Raw genomic sequence first — 20,885 nt, forward strand, 5'->3', positions numbered from 1 at the left:
GAGAGAGAGAGAGAGAGAGAGAGAGAGAGAGAGAGAGAGAGAGCAAGCTCTTCAACCACTGTGAATCTCACACTGTCCCTGCAGTGTCAGGCTCCACCATCACTTCAGGTGGTGAAATGATTACTTTATGTTGGGCTTAGGCCCAGATGGGGAAACTGAGCCTGGAGTGGTGAGAGGACAGAATATGCTGGCTAAGCTGGATCCGGGAGATCTCAACTGTCTCTGGTCCCATTATGAAGGAACTTTGCCAGTATGGTCCAAAGGCACAGTCAAGGGCCTGGGGGTGATACATAGGAATGGCACCGTTGATCCTACTAGGGAAAAGATGGTGGGATTCTCCCACGTGCTTATAGAAAGGTTTTCTGGGTCCAGGGCCTCAGAATTGCCACTGTTGGAATCTGCATCTCAGAGCACCCAGAATAGAGCCCAGATAACCAATGAGATAGGGAGGCCGTCCTCATCCTTCTGTAACCCCAAATCCACCCCAAGACACCTTTGCCTTAAGCAGAGCAGCATTTTTGGATTCTATGAGTTTGCTACAGGCACATTTCTTAAAGCTCAGAGAGGTGAATAAACCTGTCTGGAATCAAACAGCTGGCCGTAAGACACAGACAGGGTTCCGGTTCACTGGCTCAAAATTCAGTCATAAAATAAGAATTTCTAGACAGGTCCTCACCAGCCCTTAGGTTGTGGGGGAATGGATTCTTACAGAGGAGGGAGGGATCCAGGCATGGACCAGGTGCTGAAAAGGACAGTTGTGTTTTAGGAGACTGCACCCTGGAGTTGTGGGTAGGGAAAGAGAGAGTAACAGGAGACTGCAAAGAAAGTCTGGCTACCAGACTGAAGAGGAAGAGATTTCACCCCATTAGGGGGATAAGGGGGTGGAGCTTTGAGTCCCTGGGAGGCTTTGAGTTCTGCAGAAATGTGTTGGCCTGGCAGCCAGAGCTGTCCTGTTATACAGACAAGGGTGGCCTAGAGCTGATCGCCTGTGAGCTCCAAGGGCCCTGGGGGGCAGAAAGGGCAGTCAGCCCAGAGCCAGGCCTCCTGGGGATTAGCTCTGTGAAGGTAGCTGGATCTCCACTGGGGCTGTCAACAAACCCTAACGGGTTTCCTTTCCTAATCCCAGAAATAATGCTCTAGGCTCTGGTTTGTGCTCCACACAGTGGGGCAGCTGTTTATATGCTCTCAGGATTGATGCTTGGAGAGGCAGCTGGTTAAACAGACAGGCCTGCCTCGGGGACACGCTGCCTCACTCTGTGACTCACATCATTTGAGGATGAGGTGGGGTGCTCCCATCTCCCTGGGGTGCTATGAGCGCTGTTCCCCCACACACACTGCACCCCTAGTGTATGGAGGAGGGGCCTCGTGAGCTGTGGGCCAACAGCTTCTATTCCTGTGGTAGTCCTCTGATAGACCTGGTCTCTATGGTCCTGGCATTAAAGGCCGCCTCTATTTCCAGGTCTCTTTTACAAAGCCAGTGTTGTCAGACTCTGTCTCTAGTTGGGGAAACTGAGGCCTAGAGGTGACTATGGCCCAGGTCCCTGAGGCAGCTGGAGAGAGGGACAGAAACTGCAAATGCTGGAAAGCCCAGATGTAAAGAGCCCACATTCTGAGCCCTCAATCCAACTCCATGAATGACATCAGACATGACTCTAGGCCTTGCCATAGATGCTGTACACACTCCAGACGAGTTTGGGCAGGATGACCTGAAGTTACCCCGGCAAGGTAGAGGAAAGCCGGCCCTGAAAGCAAGGTGCTGTCCTGAGTATAGTGAGCTCAGCTGCCCCTGCCTGCCCCAGCCTGCAGCACACACGGACACATGTGAGTATACTTAACCCGGATGCAATTGGTGGAGTAGGGCAAGATAATCCAGATATCCCCTTACAGCTCAGGAAAGAATGCAAAAGAACTCGGGATTGCTAATACTTAACAGAAGCAGCTCAGATCTCTGAAGCCCCCCAGGGCGGGGGCAGAGGATGGGAGGCACGCTGCTGTGGCACCTGATGGCAAGAAGGCCTCCCTCCCTGAAGCACTGGCAGCGTCTGTATTTTTATATCAAATCTACAGGCTGGGCTCAAGTCGTTTAGCCCAGTGTTGGTTCAAACTTTATACAGTGCCTGCAGGCCCATCTTGAGTCTGGTTGGGTGGATGCGGCTTTTCATCCAGTTATACCCTCAGCTTCATGAACCTGTGATAGCCCATATGTAAGGAGAGAGTAGAGGAGATGGCACTGTGGTCAACACTAAGTTTCCTATTCCAGCGTCAGCCCATGCATTCCCCTTAGTTAGGGCACCTGCAACCTACTCCTGGGTGTATTTCAGGGGCAGTCTATGGGTGTGGGGTGAGGAATTCACGGATGGTAGGTAGGGTCCTTGGAACTGAGGAACAGAGGAAGTGGTGGGGACCTGTCTCCACAGCCAAAAGATGGTCTGGGAAGGCCCTGTGGCTCCCTGTAGGCCTCCTCTTACTTCCCACCCAGTGTAATAAGGGCACATCTCCCTCTCCACCTCCTGCACCTCCCACCAAGGCAGCACAGAGGGTAAAAGGGCCAGGGTGCCTCCGGCAGGGTGCATCACAGTCCTCTGAAGTCAGCCTGGGAAGCCTGGTCAGCTCCAGACTCTGGGCCAAAAGCAAGCCCTGGGGAGCAAAAATGTATTTCTTTCCTGCCAAGAGGATTTGTGGCTGCTCACAGTAAAAGCCCTGGGACAAAGGGATCATTATGGGCAAGATAAGGAATCAGTCCATTCAGGCCAGAGAGGATGCTGGGTAGTGAGCCGGGTGAAAGGCATCCTGCCTACCCTCAGGTCTGAACACAAACCAGGCCCAAAGCCGCCTGGTAGTCAAAGAGAGAAAAAAGAAAAGAAAAAAGAGAAACAGGATATGCACACAGTTCTTGATGTGGGGTTGACAGAAAAAAACTAGAGACCAGGACCTCTTCAACTGGGAAGAATCTGCCCACAGGAAGGGTTTTCAGATACCCCAGAGAGTTCCCAAGTGCTCAGGTCACGGCACCATCCCAGTCTCCAGGCCCAGTCCCCATCAGCAGCCACAGGCCCTAAATATCAGAATCAAGGATATTGAGGGTCACAGCCATATTGAAACTGTGGCCACATAGCTCTGTGGCTTCCACACTCCCACAACTGAATTAGGCTGCTGGCACAAGGCACTTCCAGACTCTTCCCAGCTGGCTCCCATGGCCCAGGACAAACCTACCTCAGAAGCGTGCCAGGTCTTTCCTGAGCTCAAGGCCACCTCTCATGTCCCTGCCCATCCCTGTTACCTCTGATTGCACTCAGCCCCCTGCCTCTGCTTACTAGTGCTCAGCCTACGTCACAGCCACCCTAGCACCTGTGTCTGCCTGGCCCACAGATTTCACCTCCAGAGAGGCTCTTGAGGATGAGCTAGCCACTGCCCCTGTCTCCCAGCTTAGGCATCAGGTCTGTGCTGACCACTGAGATGGTCACAGCAAAGGTGAGAACCTTGCAACATCAAGAGACCCAGGCTCTGCCTTGTTCCACTCTGATGCTGCAAGGATTTTTCCGCTTCAAGTGCAGGCCCGGCTGCTACCTCCGGCTGTTCAGATATTGGTGGGCGGGTTTCTCCCCAGTTTGATCAGCTCCTACTGACTGCAACTCTCAACGAAGGAGCATCTCACTGGGCCTGCAGCACAGGGGCTAGCCTGCATGCTGAGCATGAGGAGAGGGGTGCCCACTCAGGCTTCCTGCTGCAGACCCTTCCCGTTTCACCATGAGCATAAGGAAGACCGAAAGGGCAACAGTGACAAAGAACAAGCATCAGGGACCTACTGTGTGGCATGCCCACCCTGCCTCTGTGTCTGCCTCTTACACCCGATCAGGAATGCCCATTTATCAGACATGAAGACTGAGCTCCAAGGATGGAAGCCAGATGCAGGCCGTGCCCCACCACTTTGCCCCCAACACATTATCCTGACCACCACTGTCAAGTTCAGTTCTGAGCTGAGCAAACAGATTCGGAGCTCTGGACGGCTTCAAACTGATGTGTTTGGTGGACAGAACCTATGCTGATTACTCTGGCCATCTCTTCCCCTTTCGAATAACACTTAGATTAAAGGTTAGGCCAACAGGCCCAGTCAGTGCCCAAGATCTACATGCCACTCCAGTTGCTTCATTATCCTCATTATCCGTGACTTAACCCACAGTCAGACCCCCTTAGTCCTTCTGTGGGAGCTGTGGCAGGTTGGCACCCATGGCAATATGAATACAGCCTGCTTTGTGTTTGGCACGTCGTCTTAGAAACGACTCTGAACAATGAGGCAGCTTTTAAGATCACCCCACCCAGGAGATAAAATGCCAAAATGTTTGTGGTGAAAAATAATTCAGTTACCGGTTTCCTACTGGGTGCTGCCATCGCAAATCGAATTGGAAGCAAAATCGGCCCTCTTTGAATTGGTTCAAATGAAGCCGTTATTTAAAATTGATTGTTGTTTTTGCCTCCATAAGGATTCAATAAAAGGCAAAGATAATAGAGCCATCATCTTACTTTTGGTCTCGCTAAATAAGAGCCCTGGCTAGACAGCCCCAACCGGACAGCCAAGGGTGGGTTTGCCCTCTTGGCTGAGGGGAACTGGAAAGGACCAGTCCATGTGGGTTCCAGGCTATGCCCAGAGAGAGTAGAAGAGTGGCTGTCACTCATCTTGCTTGAGCATGTTCAGAGGTGTCTACCTCAGGGCTGCGGAATAGACAGTGTTCTTTATCACTCAGCAGGGGATAGGTTGAAGTTGCTATATCTGACCATACAGTGTTGCTTCAGGTTCCTGGAGGTATCAGTGCAGGAATGGAACATGGTTCAAGTATGTCTTGCAGGGAGCCTTGGTTTTCCTAAGAAGGAAAACAAATTCCCCTGCCTCAGGCTTGGGTAAGGACCTAGAGTTACCAGCAATTGGAGCTTGTGAGTTACAGACCCTGAACTCAACTGGACCCAAGTCTCAGGCAGCTCTGGCTCTGGCTTTGAGTCAGACCCAGGCCTGGGATATTGGCTTCCCAGGTCTCCAGGGTCTCACCCCACTTCGTCCTATATGGATGATGCCCAGTAGGTTCTTCATAAACATTGGAAGCACTGGCTGTGAAAGTGGAGAGGTTCAAGTCAGCCCCAGACCTGGCATCAGACTTGGGGCTCATAACAGAATCATCTTCCAGCTCACTGAGAGGAGCTGTGGAGGGCAGACGTCGGGCCTCGGGGAGCTAGTACCCATATCGGGAACACCCTCTCAAGCTTCTGCTCCACCCTCAGGCAGCCTCCAGCACCCGGGATGTCCCCAAGTACTTGTATATGTGGATAGATGCATCTCAGAGCATTCCATCGCCCGGGGAACGCATATTTGGAGAAGTTTGTCTGAGGTTCCTCAGTGCCAAGGCTGCTCCCAATCTGAGGCCCTCCCATCATGGGTGTTTATCACCTGTTGAAACGGCCAACATCACAGGAGTGTGCCCTGGGTAAGTGATCTGTTTCAAGGTGGGAGGGATCATGGCATCCCAGATCTCACCGACCTTGGGTTTTCCGAAGAAGCTGGTGTGTTTTAGGACAGTAGGAAATCCATCCGAATTGCCTGTGTATCATTAGTATCCCTTTTGCTGGTGTTCCATGGAACTGTTTCATGTCACATGGGAGCCTACAGCCAACAAGGAGACCAGGACCAGTCAGCTCAGGCCCCTGAAGATGATTAGTGGGAGAGGATACTGATCACTATTGGAGTCATCTGGGCATGGGAGATGAGGCACCTTGGACCATGGTGACATATCGTCCCGAGGCAAAATAGAAGGGAAAGGGGGTCATGGGCTCCAGTAGTGGCTCCTTGGACTCCGTGGAAGGTGAATTTGTGGCTCTCTGGGTCCCCCATCGACCCTTACTGTAGTCGTTTGACCACACTTTCAGCCTAAAGAGCCCAGTTGGGGCCTGGTATTGCCTTTGCACCTCTGCAGATAGAAGCATTTGCCCAAAGACAGTGTCATGAAGCCTTCTTTAACTCTTCTAATGTTTGTTCATCTATCCCAGTATATCCCTGTCACAGCCAGGAAGCATGCCCAAGTCACCAGTCCAGAGCAGGAATGAGCTCCAGCCATGGACGGGGGACATCTCAAGGTTGACAGAGAGGGGCTTGTTGGGTTGCTGTGTCAGAGAATGAACCCAGGGCACTTGCCACTCACTGGGGCCATCCAGCAGGAACTAATTCCTCTTACCTCCCAAGAGGAGGCTCAACTAGGGTGGATATCTGGCTTGCTCAGCCCGCCCAGCTCTTGGGTGACAGGGTTTTGTATGACTTGAAAACTAGGGCAATGAACTATCATACTTCATTACCCCACTGCTTCAGCGTGGGGGCATTGCTTTACCAAACATAAACAGGAGGGAGGTGTCCCAGAGGCAGGCTGACACTCTGGGAGTAACACTTTGATAGATAGCCTAGAGCCAAAATCCTTAACCCTGGCTGTAGTTGGGGAGGGACCCGGGACACAAGATGACTCCATCTCATGGCACCATGACATGCCACAAGTGCTGATACTGTGGGTGAGTCCACAGGACTAAGACTGAGATCCATCTCCTGGCTCCTTCAGAAGCCACTCCCTTCCTGGTCCTATCCTATGTCCTTGGGAGAAGTAGCAGGCGAGTGTTCTGTGGTAGCAGGACCAGGCTGGGATGCTGTCTCCCAGAGGCAGTTCCTGAGTGAGGGAAGCTGTGGAGGCCCTGGAGAACCATTTGGTTTTTGTACCTGCTCAGCCCTGTGGAATGTGCCTTGCAGTTCCCCACATGTGTGACCCTCGGGGCTTTCTGTTGTGCTTTTTGTGTTTTTTCAATGTTTATAAGAACCTTATTAATAATAGAAAATAACCTGGAAAGAGCCCCAACACTCACAGATTGATAAATGGATCAAACACTGGTGCATCCAAATTGGGGGGCTATGGTTCAGTGCTGAGAGGTGCAGGCTGGAGAGCCCGGCCTGAGGGCCGTGTGATCCCTGACTTTGTCACATGGCATTTTGCTTAGGAGATCTTAGTCTTTACAGCCGTTTGGGGTTCACAGCAAACAAGCGGAAAATACAGCAACCATATGCCCCTCAGCATTACTGAATGTCTCGTCTCCATCTGTAAATGAGGGTACTCTGGAGATCTAGCAGGGAGAGTGGGCGTGTCCTCGGAGTGTGGGAAAGTCTTATCAGCTATCAAGTGTGGTGCCTTGGCCAAGGCTCCTTATCAGAATCTCAATAAACTCTCAGAGACAGTGGCTGGTTGGCCTGCCCACTGGTCTTATGGATGGTGGGAGAATCTGGCCAGTATCCAATGCAGAAGATTCTGGAAAAGTGCCTCAGTCTCATTGCTTAGAACTGAGGATGGATCCCCGCAACCTGACCTGATCTCCTCAGAGGTCTGTCATCTGCTGTGTAATGATGGAAAACTACTAGCCGGTCCAGGGGCTCTGTTATCTGCCATCAGTGTGCTAGAGAGGAGAGCACTCAGGGCTGGGAGAACTGCAATGCCATGAGCTTCCTTTCTGCCTCCAGAGAATGAAGGGACCATGATGTGCCATGGTTCCAGCGACAATACAATCTCTAAGGGTCTCCACCCATCATGAAACCTAGAATAATACAACATGTCCCTGGGGGTAAGGGGACAGAGGATTGAGATTTGGGGCATCTACTTTTGCTCCTCCACTCTGCAACCTCAGCAGATTCCACACTCCCATTTGAACAAGTCCTTCTAGCATTACTGTCTTGAGTGGCTATGGGGCAGAGTAGGCACTGCTCTAACATACTCCTTTCCTTAGCATCCATGGAGATTGAAATGAGAACTGGGTCCCCAGGACCCAGCCCCGTGGACAAAAGGGCACCTGGACTCAGCCACATGGGTCAGGCTGACATAGTTGCTCCTGAGTGGGACAATTCTGCCTCTCTTGCCAATCTGCACATGACCCTGAGGAATACAGAATTCTGCATTAAGGTCTCAGCCAATGCACAGTAAATGGGACCTCTGCAGCACTTCTAGACAAGAGAGTGTCCTGAGTCTGGAGAACCAAGAAAGAGGGCGCCTGCCTATCCTCACTCTGGGCAGTATTCTGGGCTTCCTTTATGAGGATCTGGCCATGAGGTGAGCCGGTGGCTGATTCTCAGGCTGGACTGAAGGCGTCAGTGTCAGCCACAGGCAGCAGGCTCTCATTAGAGACCTTGTATGTGCATTTGGGGGTGGGGAAGGAGAGAGTGGAAGGGAACCCCAATATGTCACCCCAAATGTGCTGTTTGACATGAACATTTCTGAGCTGAAGGCAGTTATGAAACCAGCAAAAGCAGGAAGTTCTCCCTCCCTCCCTCTCTCTCTCTCTCTTTCTCTCTCTCTCTCTCTCTCTGTACAATTTCTAAAAACATCAATAAATTCTCTCAGAAAAGAACACTTATCAGCCCAGTTTCAGCCTGGAGGAATGGCCCAGCAGGTGTCACTCTGGAAACCCACAGCCACTTCCTTCTGCCCTGTCTCTTCTCTGAGTCCAGTGTTCTCTGGTGAGGACTTTGCAAGCTGAGCCTGTAAGCCACTGGTGTATGTGTGTGTGGCTGAGTGACAGCCTCTTCTGTTTTCTCTTGTGCTTCTGAACCTGATTGTTGGCTCCTGGGAATTTGCTGCTTATTGGATGACTTTGTGAGGGTTGAGAAATTGTACTCACTCTGTGGTAGGGTAACCACTGAACAATGCCATTAACCCAAGATTCTCAACTATCATGTCAGGTCCCAACATGTGGCATCCCAAGATGGGAAAGCTAGGGTGGAAGAGGTACCATGTCAGGCATGCCTGAGCTCCCCACTGCCGACTTCTGGAAGTTGACTATTTATAGCTTGATATTACTGCCCAGCATTCAAGGAAATGGGGCCAGGTCTGGTCTCATGAGAGCTGGTAGGCAGGGAGAGGAGAGACTTTTCCCACCTGGGACCCAAGGTGGGAAGGAAAGCAGCTCTGCACCAGGAAATCAGGTCCTGCGGTCCAGAGGGTGAGGAGTGGACAGTCCCACTGAGACTCCATTCTGGAGCCCTGACTTGCAGGAAGCTGTAGGTTTGTTTCTGCCTGGGTCCGTGTTTCTTGTGGCCTCTGGTGTCACTGCCCTCCAGGGGACTCTCTTCCTGCTGCCTGGAACTCAGTACTGTTTAGGCCAGAGCACGTCTGTCCCTCTGCAACCCTGATCATTCCGTCATCGGGAGAGATAAATCATTAGAGCCGATCTCTAAGTCTGATTTTGAATGGAGATATGTCACAATCAGATCTGCTTAACGACTTCAGAGGGCCTGGACGTTTCCTCCTCAGTCCATGCTGGGTGGCTAGTGGCTTCTAGGCAGTGTTGTCCTTTGTCCAGGCCACTGAGGCCCCAAACCCAGCCCTGATTTTTCTCAACTGGCTTCTAGTTTCTATTCTCCGTTAGTCTGGGGGCTCTGCTTGGCTCTGGACATGTCTCCTGACCACATGGCCTGTCGGAGGACCCTCTGTCTGCAATCTAGGACCCTCTTGGTCCTAGATTGGTCATAGGCACAGCCCTCAAGCTAAGCTGCAAACACCCAGCTCCCAGAGTCACCTGGCTCCCTGCAACAATTCTGAGCTCTAAGCAATGGGAGTAATTTCGAATGCTGTGTCCTGATGGGGCCACTAAAGCACAGCAGCCACGCTCAGTGGAGCTGTTTCTCCTGTGCTTCTGACACAGGGAGGAAAAATCCCCGAATAAAACTTGTCCCATCACTGTTGCCACTAAAATGTCGTCCCCTGCAAGCGTTCCTGCTCCTCAGAGCTATGATTTCTCCTCCTCAGGGGGAAAAAGCCCCACACAGTCCCTACTGCACACCAGTAAACCTGTCGCTCTAATGAACAGCTTTCATTTTGAACTCCATGTGAGAAGGTGCGCACCAGGAGGCGGGCGGTGCTTTGTTGATTTGCAAAGTTAAATCTCCCTAGCTCTCAGATCTGATGGGACTGAGATGCCAGACACAGGCTTTTTTGTTGCAGTTTTGTGCTAAGAAGAGATTTTAAAAAAAGATTTATTTTTGTTTTATAATTGTGTCTAGATATGTGCACCTATGTAAGGGTTTGTGCATGAGAGTGCACTGCCCACAGGGCCCAGAAGGGGGCATCAGATATTCCTGGAACTGGAGTTACAGGCAATTGTAAGCAACCCAACGTGGGTTCTGAAACTCCGACTTGGAACAGTTTGCCCCTTTAACAACTGAGTCACCTCTCCAGACCCCTAAGGGGGGATTTTATAGAAGCTGACATCTGTGCTGGTCCCTGACCCATCTTCTTCCTGAGGGGCAGGGCTCTCATTAATGGGCACCCAGGCTCTCTTGAATGGCCCTGGTGAAAAAGCTCAGCACTTCCCTGCACATGCCCACTCCTTTTCAGGGCTTGCTTCAAAGACTGAAGATGAGGCCGACTGAAACTGTTTCCATTTGCCCAGCTAGGGTGGGTTTGCTATGCTAGGGCCCATGCAGGTGACAGAGGCTGCCTCTTGGAGAACAGACACTTCTGCCTGCTGTCGTGGTCAAGCAACTCCCTGATTTTGAGTACTTGTGACAAATCTAAGATATAAGTGTGACCTCCATCAAGAAGGGCAGGATGGGGAAGGAGGGATCTCAGACCACATCTGGAATGGAGGGCAAATGGAGCCTGAGGATGAATCTCCAGAGCTAGGGATGTCACGATGTGTGTCCTAGCCGCCACAGGAGCCCATCTGCCCCAGAGTGACTCAGATGGTGGTCAGTACAATGACAGGTCGAAGTGAGCAGAACCTCGGGGCTTGGAAGTCACCCAGATCAGCTCTAGGCTGTGGTGAGAGGCAAACATCCTCCACATTTTACAGAAGGATGTGGTTCGGAAGCCAAGGACCTTTCATGGACTAAGAGATCCATCCAACTGGGCAGTGAAACTAGAACTCCCCTGACCCACCTGACTCTCTCATGTTCTCCTAGGACACCAAGCCTCAGCCTAAGTCAGCAGGACTGTGAAAATCAAGAGATCAGTGCTGCATGCATGGCCCTGGATAGGGGTAGGTGAGGACCCACCCAGTATCACCCAGATGGCCCAAGAGAAAGTTTCATGACAAAAGCTGAGACCATGATCCCTAGCCTGGGCCCTGGGAGTACAGGCTTGCCCTCTTCTCCAAGGCTGTGGAGAACTGGCTGCTTTGCCTGCTACATCCTCAGTGTGCTTGGCATGTGTGGGAATAAGTAAGTGAGCCCATGGTGCATTTCGGGTCTGCTGGAGTACAGCCTTTGATTTCTTCTCCAGTTCTACCTTCATAGCCCAGCTCTATAGCTGGGCAGCCCTTGGGTTACCACAAACCATCTCTTATTGCAGGAAGCTGAGTTGTACTCTGGGTCCTAAGAGTGGAAAGAGGCTAGGTGAAGCAAGCCCAGAGCAGGTGCCACCAAGAGAGGGAGACAGCACTATCACTGGGTACTGGAGGCAAACTGGAGAGGTGGAGTCAGGGGCAGATGTATGTGGCAAGCCCCAGGGCTGCCAAGGCCCTAAGGTTGGCTTACAGACCCCATAGATGGGAACAGAGACTGTGTCTCCTCTTGGCTCCCATTGCAACCCCAGAAGTGAACAGTAAGAGCATTGCTGATGCTTTGCCAGCCCAGACAAAATCAATAGGCTCTGGAAATTCAAGAACAGCTGACCTTTGAGATTTCTAGCAAAGTCTGGCAAAGGGTGCTGTGGGGGATGGTCCTAGGAGGAGGAGGACCTGGAGGAGCTGCAGCCAGCCTTGAGATCTGCAATCACTCAGGGATGAGACCCAGGTCCTGTGAGTCCCTCCATGGAGCTAGCCTTGGTCTGTAGACTGAGATGCTGTCTCTGTGACTGCCTTGTTGCCCTCCTAGCTTTTTGAGCTGCTCTAGAAAGGTCCGTAGCCGCTTACAGAAGGCAGCATTGCAGTCAGGGATAGGCAAACCCTACCTCAGAAATGGAAAAGCCAATTCCAGAGAAGGAGGGAGACTTGGGTCTGATGCTCAGCTACTTGGGACTGACTCTGATGTCTGTCTCAGGCACCCCAGCTGGAATGAATATCTTTGTGAACCCTAATGGTTCTGACTCTTGCACAGGAGCTGACGTCATTCTCAGTCGTCTCCCAGGATGTTGTGTGTTGTGCTGGGTGCTGCAGATGGACTGCATCACAGGCACCTCTCTCTGTGTTCTAATGACAGAACTCTGGAAGGAGGGAGGGGAAAGGAGCCATATACCATGAAGTCTTAGGTAAACAGCTGAGGGGAATGCGGAATTGGCAGGAAGGTGACAAGGATCATGAAGTCCTGTGTGCTACCTGGTCGATACTGTCTCAGGGGTGGCCAGTTCTCTCCTAGAGGAAGAATAGGGTCCTGGAACCCAGGCCATGTACCCCAACCCCCCAAAAGGTTTACAGAATTGAGGGCTAGAATTCAGGGTAACTGAAGATAGCCTAGAGTCATCTTCACCCAGGTGTCTTAAATGCCCTCCACCCAGGTGTCCTGGACCCCTCTACTCAGGTGTCCTGGAGTGTGTCCACCCAGACAGGCTGACATGGAATTTCTAGTCAGTCTGGGTTCAGGGTGAATGTCCAGCTGTGGCATTCACCACCCATGCCTGGCTCCTCTCCACCGAGGCACTCCAGTGTGCCATCTGCCTGTCTGAGAAGTGAATTTCAGAAAGTTCAAGCAGAGAAAAAACAGGTGGGGCACAGATAGGACCAGAAAGGGGCTTGGGAGCAACCTTAAGGTATCTATGCTGCCCAATACAGAGGATGGAAGAGCACTGTGCACAGTTCCCTCACCCCAGACCCAGTAGGTAGAAGGACCATGGGGATGGCTGGGGGCTCCCGCAAGTGTCTATAGAGGTGCAGATCAAGTTGCTTGGCCAGTCTTCTCCAGGAGTGTATGCCATCCATACTAGGACACAGCCTTCCCACACTCAGAGGACACCTGGATTTCTCACCTACTGGCAGGAAGGCTGGACCAGTGGAGATGATACATTTAGGTCCATTGGCCTATTCTAACAATGTCACCTCAGCCACCTTCAGCCTGGTTATCCTCAAATGGATTATGCTCAAAGCAGCAGAAGCCTCCTGCCTTCAACAGCTGGCCTCTGCATTTCTTTTAAGCTTGTGGGTTTATGTTTATAGAAAGAAAGAAGCAGATAGCATGCCGTGTCCCCAAGAAGACCCTCTGAAAGACTGTTGACGCTGGGTCTCTAAGGTATGTGAGCTGTGACCTAGAAAGTCTGTGATGTCTTTTCCATGAGGGTCTGTTCTTATGTTGAGCTCACTGTGGTTCGGACAGATGAAGTGACATGACATGACCTTCCTCAGTGTCATCTGGAACCATGTCATTGCCCTAAATCCTCGTGTGCTGCCTGTTCATTTGTCCATCCACTCACCTTTTTACTGTCCCCATAGCTTGCCATTTCCAGAATGTTCTGTAGTCTTTTCTCATCGGCGTCTATGTAAGACTGGTGATGCATTCTCTTCTTTGCATCTCAGTGCCCCCTCTGCTTCCCTGCTTCTCTAATAAAGGATGCCAGAGTCACTCTGAGTTTTGGAGGTTACGGGCTGGAAATACCTATGTGCAGAGTTCTGTCTGCTTCACAGTTTCACCTCACAGGCTCTCCAGGAGTCCTGCCCCGAGGTCACGCTAGGGGCAAGATGGAAGCAGTGTGCCCACTGGTGAGAAGCACTAAAAAGAGGCAGCTTGATCTCTGCATGGGGCTCAAAGAGGCTTCCAAGTGTCGGGAGCTAGTAGAACTGGAGAGAGGACAGGGAGGGCAGAGAGAGAAGTCCCTGGAGATGCTGGCTATGGGCATAGTGTGGGAACACTATAGTGGCCTGTTCAGGTTAAACTGGGAATGAAGGTGGCTCAGCCACAGTCCAGGCACCCAGAGCTGTAGCAGGAGGGCTGGGGAGCTGGGAGGTGTCCTCTAAACTAGAGATACATAATCAAATGTGGGCTTGGATTCCCAAGGGTCAGGTGAAACAATGCAGTGCCCAAGAGGGGCCACATGGGATGAGAGTGGAAATGGAAAACATTGGTGGCTTTGTCCCTCTGGGGCTCTAGGGAGGTACTTTGACAGCCCTGTAGATGTATCATGGTCTTAACTAGAGAAGATGCTTCATGTCCTTGTCCTGGCCCCTAGAAAAGGGCACTTGAGAGTTTCCAATGTGCCCTTGACACTGCTGATTGTCAGATCCATGGCATCGCTGGGCTCTCCAGGATGCCATGAGGCTGGCCATGCTCCCAGCACTGGTGAGGAGCAACGAGGACCCCGAGGAGATGCTGGCAGTGTGTTGGGGCTCAGCGGGAAGGGGTTCTGGAGGAGCAGCCTGGCATCTATCTCTCCTGTCCTCCCAGCCTGCTAGGCCGCTTCCATTCACGTCCATCTCTGTGGTGAGCTGAATGGCAGCTCCTACACCCTTGTGACCTTATCTGAGAGCGGCATCTCTGCAGAGGTAGAGTATGCATGACAATACACTAGATCAGGGTCACCCAAACTCCAATGACTGGTGTCCCAGAGGAAGGGGCAGGGTAGCAGACACAGGCAGCAGAGAGATGATCATGTGGAGATGGAAGCAGAGGCTGTAAGAAGAAGATGCTGGGAGCTGGAGGCTGGAGGCTAGAAAAAGAGGTCCTTTTGGAGGCTCTGAGTTAGCAGCCTGCCCTGCCCTGCCTGGATTCCAGACTACTCCTATGAAGTGGAGAGAGAGAGAGAGAGCGCGAGAGAGAGAGAGAGAGAGAGCAAGAGAGCAAGAGAGCAAGAGAGCAAGCTGGAAGCCAGTCTGGAATAACTCGATACAGTGCCCTGTAACACTGACCCAGCTCCTGGTGAACGCAGGCACCTCCCACTACTCTCTTAACAATCTTGTTGACTTCATCCTACCTCTTGCACTTACAGATGTTTCAGGGTAGGGCCCAGAAGAACCCCTCAGTGCCAGCCTGCCCACAGGGCTGCTGTCTCTCCAGGGCCGGTGCCTCCCCTTGGGGACACAGACTGCTCCATACTACTGCCTTCCCAACCATCCACCCTCACAGCCTCACCCCCCCCCCTCCCCGAGAGCTTACAAATATCCTGGTCTTTTCAGTAACTGTCTATGCCCTGGCTACACACGCTCTACTCTCAGTTCTCAGGCCTGAGCATTACAGAAGTTTGTCCTTTCACCCAGCTCCAGCCACCTGGCCCAGGCCCTCCATGGCATCACCAATAACATCGCTTCTCCCAGGCTCCTGGCAAATGCCTGGCCTTGGATGCATTGCACCCTCAGCTGCTGGATGCAGGACAAAGTCTCCAGAAGTTGATGGCATTGTTGAATCTGGTCACCATGCAGGGAGCAGCAGTCCCCGGATCTACATTTAAGTCTGAATGGCTCTGAATAACAGGTAAGGAGACTGAAATGAAAATGGGCACAAGAGCCCTCCTGTTAGATGACCTTCTGCATTCAGGATCTTACATCACCACCAGGTCCCTGCACCTGGTACCTTGCCTGGGAAGGAAATGGCAGATAGATATGTTTCCCATTCCTAGCCAGCAGACAGGAGACTTGCTGTTCTTGAAGTTGCACTGGCTTGTTGCAGACCTCAGGTCAGCTTTTATCATCCTGGGTACCACGTTTTAACTGGACCAGACCATCTTAGCCTCGTGGAGCTGCTCAGGGTTAGCACATGGCTAGAGACAGAGACAGCAGTACAGGGAAGAGGCAAGACTGCTACTGCCCCTTGGCACCTTATCCAGGAACAGCATCTTCCTGGTGGGGGCAGGTGCTCACTACCTCATCCTAGCCACTGCAGCCCCAACCTGGCCACCACCATAGACTAAGGACCATTGTGCTGGGGAACTTAACTGTCCCATGGGTACTTCGGGGTTGTGGCTATGTGACACCAAGCACCAGATATGAGTCTCTCTATCTTCTTTCTTTCTCTCCATGTGCACATCCCTGCTAATTGGCTTCAGTTAACACCTATGAAAACTCACACACACACACACACACACACACACACACACACACACACACACCTCTGACAGGATATTCTGCCCATCTACAGAGAGCACCTCACTCTTTTCTCTCCCCTCACTTTCTCTGTATCTCAGCCCCCAAAGACCTTGACATTTTGTTAGTTCCCCAGGAAAGAGAAATTACAGGAAGGTAGAACCTCGCCTGGCTCCATTCCTCTCTCTCTCTCTCCCTCCCTCCCTCTGCTTCATGACTTCCTGTCTGTGACCATTGTTCCTAACTCTCCAACCTGTGTCCCCTTACACATACACCTGGCCTCAGTCCTGTAAAAAAAAAAAAAAAGCCCAATGATGACACAGACAAGCTTCTGCTGTGGTTTCCTAGATCATGGCAGCCACAGATGTCCAGACCCAGGGCCCCTCACTAGGGTTTACCAGATGTGCTGAGTTCCCTTGCTAACCTAGTCCTTGCTCCTGCTTTCCCAGTCTGTGTCCTTCTGATTTTTCAGAGCTTTCCTTCCTGATCCTTGATATTACTGTGTAACATATTCTTTGCCAGCTGCCATCTCTCCTCTGTCCTCCTGGCTCTGTCAGGAGAAAATAATTTCCCCTAGTCAGGGGCCACTCCACTCATCTCTCCCTGTGCTCAGCCTCTCTTTTGATGGACATGGATCACCTTCTTATCGGCTCCCACCATCTCTTCTCCTTTCTGAATCCTCATTCCTGAGACTCCACCTGTTTGATTTCTGTTACCACCTGATTTCAGACCAGCAGCCAGTGCTGCTCTCCCCAAGATCTTATGCACACCACACAAAACATCCTACTGTTATCTTGCTTCTCTGGTCTCTGGGAACACCCCTCATTTTGTACCTCTATTCAGCTTCCTGACACCTCTCCTGGGTGTGAGTCCAGATAACCTGCTAACTCTGTCTCCCCATTTCAGCCAAGACATCTTTATTACCAAGAGACAGGGACAGTGGATCTTTATGGAGATGGGGGGGGGGGGGGCGGGTATGGAGGGGGTTATCAGTGGGAGGCACCTGCAGGTGTGGGAGGGAAACAGGACCGGAAGATGGTGGGAGCTGTCCACATAAGGTGGTGCTGAAGGCTCATTTTCTGCTGTTCTTCAGGGAGTAACCCCACTTCTGCATTCAGTAGGCCTTGTTTAAACCTCAGGGAGTTGCCCAAGTCAAGTAAGCATTCAGACTCACACGGGATACACAGTGCATACAAATCCCAGGAAAGTGTGAACTGGTGACTTGGAAGCAGCCCTCGATTCCTGCAAGAGTGGAGGTGCCTGGTGTCTTCCAAACCAGGGCCCTGTATTCCGTCTACATTCCTGTGAGCACTGCATTCTGGGTACTATGCACTTGTGTGTGCCATAGGCAGGCTGGTGAGTGCATGTGTAAGTCTGGGCTTAGAAAGTCAGTAAAGAGCTTTCCTGAGTCACACATCTAAGCAAGATAAAGAAGCCTTTTAAGTTTCTCTGTTTCTTGAGAGACACACAAGAAGACCCTTCTGGCCAGCTGCAGAGTGACTGTGGTGCCAAAAATAAGGCCTTGAGAGTGGGGGAGATCTGATCCATTTCTCCAAAGGACCCAAACTAATTTTGTCTCTAGCAGCTGGCGTGAGCTGCAGCTGGGCCCTCCTGAGTGTGGGCAGTGGGAGCACAGTGGTTCTGTGCCCCTTATCGCTGCCTTCAGCCCCCACTCTGCCTCCTCAGCCATTTATCTGGGTGACACTGAACATGGCCACAACTGATCTCACAATCTGCCTTTGCTCCTGGCCAGCTGGAGGAAGCAGAGAACAGACCTGGATAAAATTTGGTCCCTAACGACATAAAGGTAAAATCAAGTGAAGATTAAGTCCTTAGGCTGTTGTGGTGAGAGGGGATGGAGATGTTCGATTAGTTTCCAATCCTACACTGAGAAATACAGGGGTTGTGTTCAGGATCAACAACTACAACCAACTAGTAATGTCTGTCAGGGACAGAGGAGGAAGGCATGGGCATAAGTGTCTGTGCCAGACAGGGCTAATGTGGGCACTGTGGGTATGGCTGGGAGGATACAGAACTATGGCATCCTAAAGCTTCCACTCTTCTTAGATCCTCCATGGCAGCCAGTACCTTCAGATCTTCACACACACACACACACACACACACACACACACACACACACACACACACACAGCTCTCTCTGCTTGGAATGCCCTGTCTTTCACTGCCACTCAGTCAAGTGTCCTGCCTGGGTGAGTCCTTCTGTGTACCTACCTTCCAGTCCCAGAGACAAGACAATGCTAGCCTCCCTTTCACCGTGGGCCTGCCACTCATCCTGGTAGGCCCTGAGCTTTGGTGCATCTCACCAAATGTACCAGGAGTTTGTCTCTAGCAGGGGCTCTGCCCTATAGGGTATATGTGTTTCCCTGGACCCTCCTACTCCCCACAGGTATAGCCAAGTATCCCTGCTAGATTGGGGCCTGACACCTCCAGGTTTCTGTTTCACCTCCACACTAGTACCACCTATCCCCAAGCCTCAGGAAAGGCACATCTGGTATCCTGGATCCCATCCTTTGTTCCAGTCTAGTCCTTCCTCATCCCTATAGGGCAATGCTCCCGTGCCACCAGGCTACATGCACCATTCTGTACAATATCAGAGGGCAAATCTCTGCAATACTAGCCGAAAACTAACCAACTGGCTATGTGACCTCTCATTTGGACCACTGCCCACCAACCCACAGAAGGGCCCAGATGCACATAAGGAAGGCCCTGTGGGCTCGATGGTATTCTTTCTATGCCCTCATCTACGAGAAGGGGTGTGAAGAAGCCCTTGTGTTCTCTGGGAGTATGAATGGAGAGCCTACTCTCTCATTTTCCGCTGGCTCTGCACTGAGAGGTCCCTGGGAGCTTCCTTGCACTGTGAGGTGGTCTCTGGGAACTGGACCTGCACTATAAAGTAGTTCCTGGAATCCCACCCTGCACTGTGAGGTAGTCTCTGGCAGCTGGATTTGCATTGTGAAGTAAGTCACCAGGGGCTGGCCCTTCACTGTGAGGTGGTCCCTGGCATCTGGCTCTGCACTGTGAGGTGGTCCCTGGTAGCTGGTTCTGTGCTGTGAGGTGGTTCCTGACTGCTGCCTCTGTGCTGTGAGGTCCCCAGAGCTTCAGCAAGTCAGTACAAATTCTTGGGTGATCTTAACCATTTTTAAAGCTCCAGAGGAAAGGATGCTATTAGGGGTGAAATAGATGAATCACGGTCGTGAATCATTTCATAGTGCTCTAAGGATCAATACAGCGAGAAGACATAACAATCTCAAATGTGCACGGGCAGAACAACAGAGCTCGGAAATAAATACTGAAAAAAGTGACAGAACCAAATGGAGGTTTAGAAAACACAAGCACAGTCTAGATTTCAATACCCCTTCCATGGTAAGGAGTGGCAGTAGACAGAGGTGAGTCGGGACAGGATCTGAGTGGCAGTAGCAACCCGAGAGGCGGCATCATTGACACCCTCAGAACCTCAACCAGCGTGGCAAAGTACATACTCTTTTCAAGTGCACACCAAATAATATCTATTTAGCCTATTTCTGAGTGTAGAACAGATGTATTGATTATTTTGTGATGCTAGGGACACAACCCTTTGCCTCATGCATTGGTAGGCAAGTACTCTCCTACTGAGCCATGCCTCTGCCCCCAGTCACTCACTAGTGGATTCTAGGCATGTGCTCTACTGCTGAGCCATACCCCAACCCCCCACTGGTGAGTTCTAGGCATGTGCTCTACTGCTGAACACCATCACCATTCCCTCACTGGTAGGTTCTAAGACAGCATTCTGCTGCTGAGTCACACCTCTAGCCAGACACTAACTTCAAAGCAATACAGACCATGTTGAGAGCACTATTTTATCACAGCACGACCAAGTCAAAACCAGCATGACCAAGTCAGAAATTCTCCCAGAATTATATCTGGGAGAAAAAAAAACTCTCAAAATGTTTAGAAACTAAATATCCTGCTTCTACATGACCACAGAGAGAGTGGGAATCAAAAGGACTGTCATAAAAGATTTTAAGTGAGTAACATTTCAGTCAGTGAGCTATTGCTAGTGAAGAGATTGCAGGTACACTCAGCACTATGCATCTGGACTGGAGAGGGAAAAGGACCCGGTCAGGAAAGGAGATTTTATCTTAGGGGCATGGGATAGGAACAAGCTGAAGTCGCAGAAATCGGGAAGAAGGAAACACAGAAAACAACAAACTAAAAAACAGATGGTAGAGAAATCACCAAAACCAGCTTTTAAAAGATCAATAACTCAGATAAGCCTCTCCTGATGCAGAGAAACAGAGAAAAGGGACAAGTTACCATAGGAAGGCAGTGGTTTCATCAGGATAGAGCTGTATGGTGTCATCAGGATAGAGCTGTAGGAAGCCCCGACTCATCATGAACAGATTTGCATTGCACTTAGTTCTTAGATGGCCTGGGGAAATTCTTCAAGAACTTAAAAGGAAGTGGAGATCCTGAAGGCTCCCATCAAGTCAGAGAAGCTGGACTTCCAGCCAAGCCCCTTCCCACAAAGAAAATCATAGGCCCTGGTAGATTTACCCATGTTTGGATGATAAACAAAAATGAGCACCTGTCCTACCAGACTGGTATCTCATAAAAGGAGAGCCTGGGAACTGGGCTCTCTACAAAGGCAGTGTGAGAAAATACAAGCAGAGGCCAGTATCTGCCATTAATGTAAGTATGAGAGAACGCCAGTAAGTCAGATCCACCAATATTTAAATACAGCATAGCAGAGAGTTTATCACCAGAATGCAAGATCAGCTTAACCTCCAAAATCAACCAGTGCCAGACACCACATAGTCAGACAACATTACAAAAACCACACCATCTCCCAAGATGCAGAAAGAGCCCTGGACTTCCTATTT

Source organism: Mus caroli, chromosome 5 (genome assembly GCF_900094665.2).
Source record: "Mus caroli chromosome 5, CAROLI_EIJ_v1.1, whole genome shotgun sequence".
In the NCBI taxonomy this organism is placed as follows: Eukaryota; Metazoa; Chordata; class Mammalia; order Rodentia; family Muridae; genus Mus; species Mus caroli.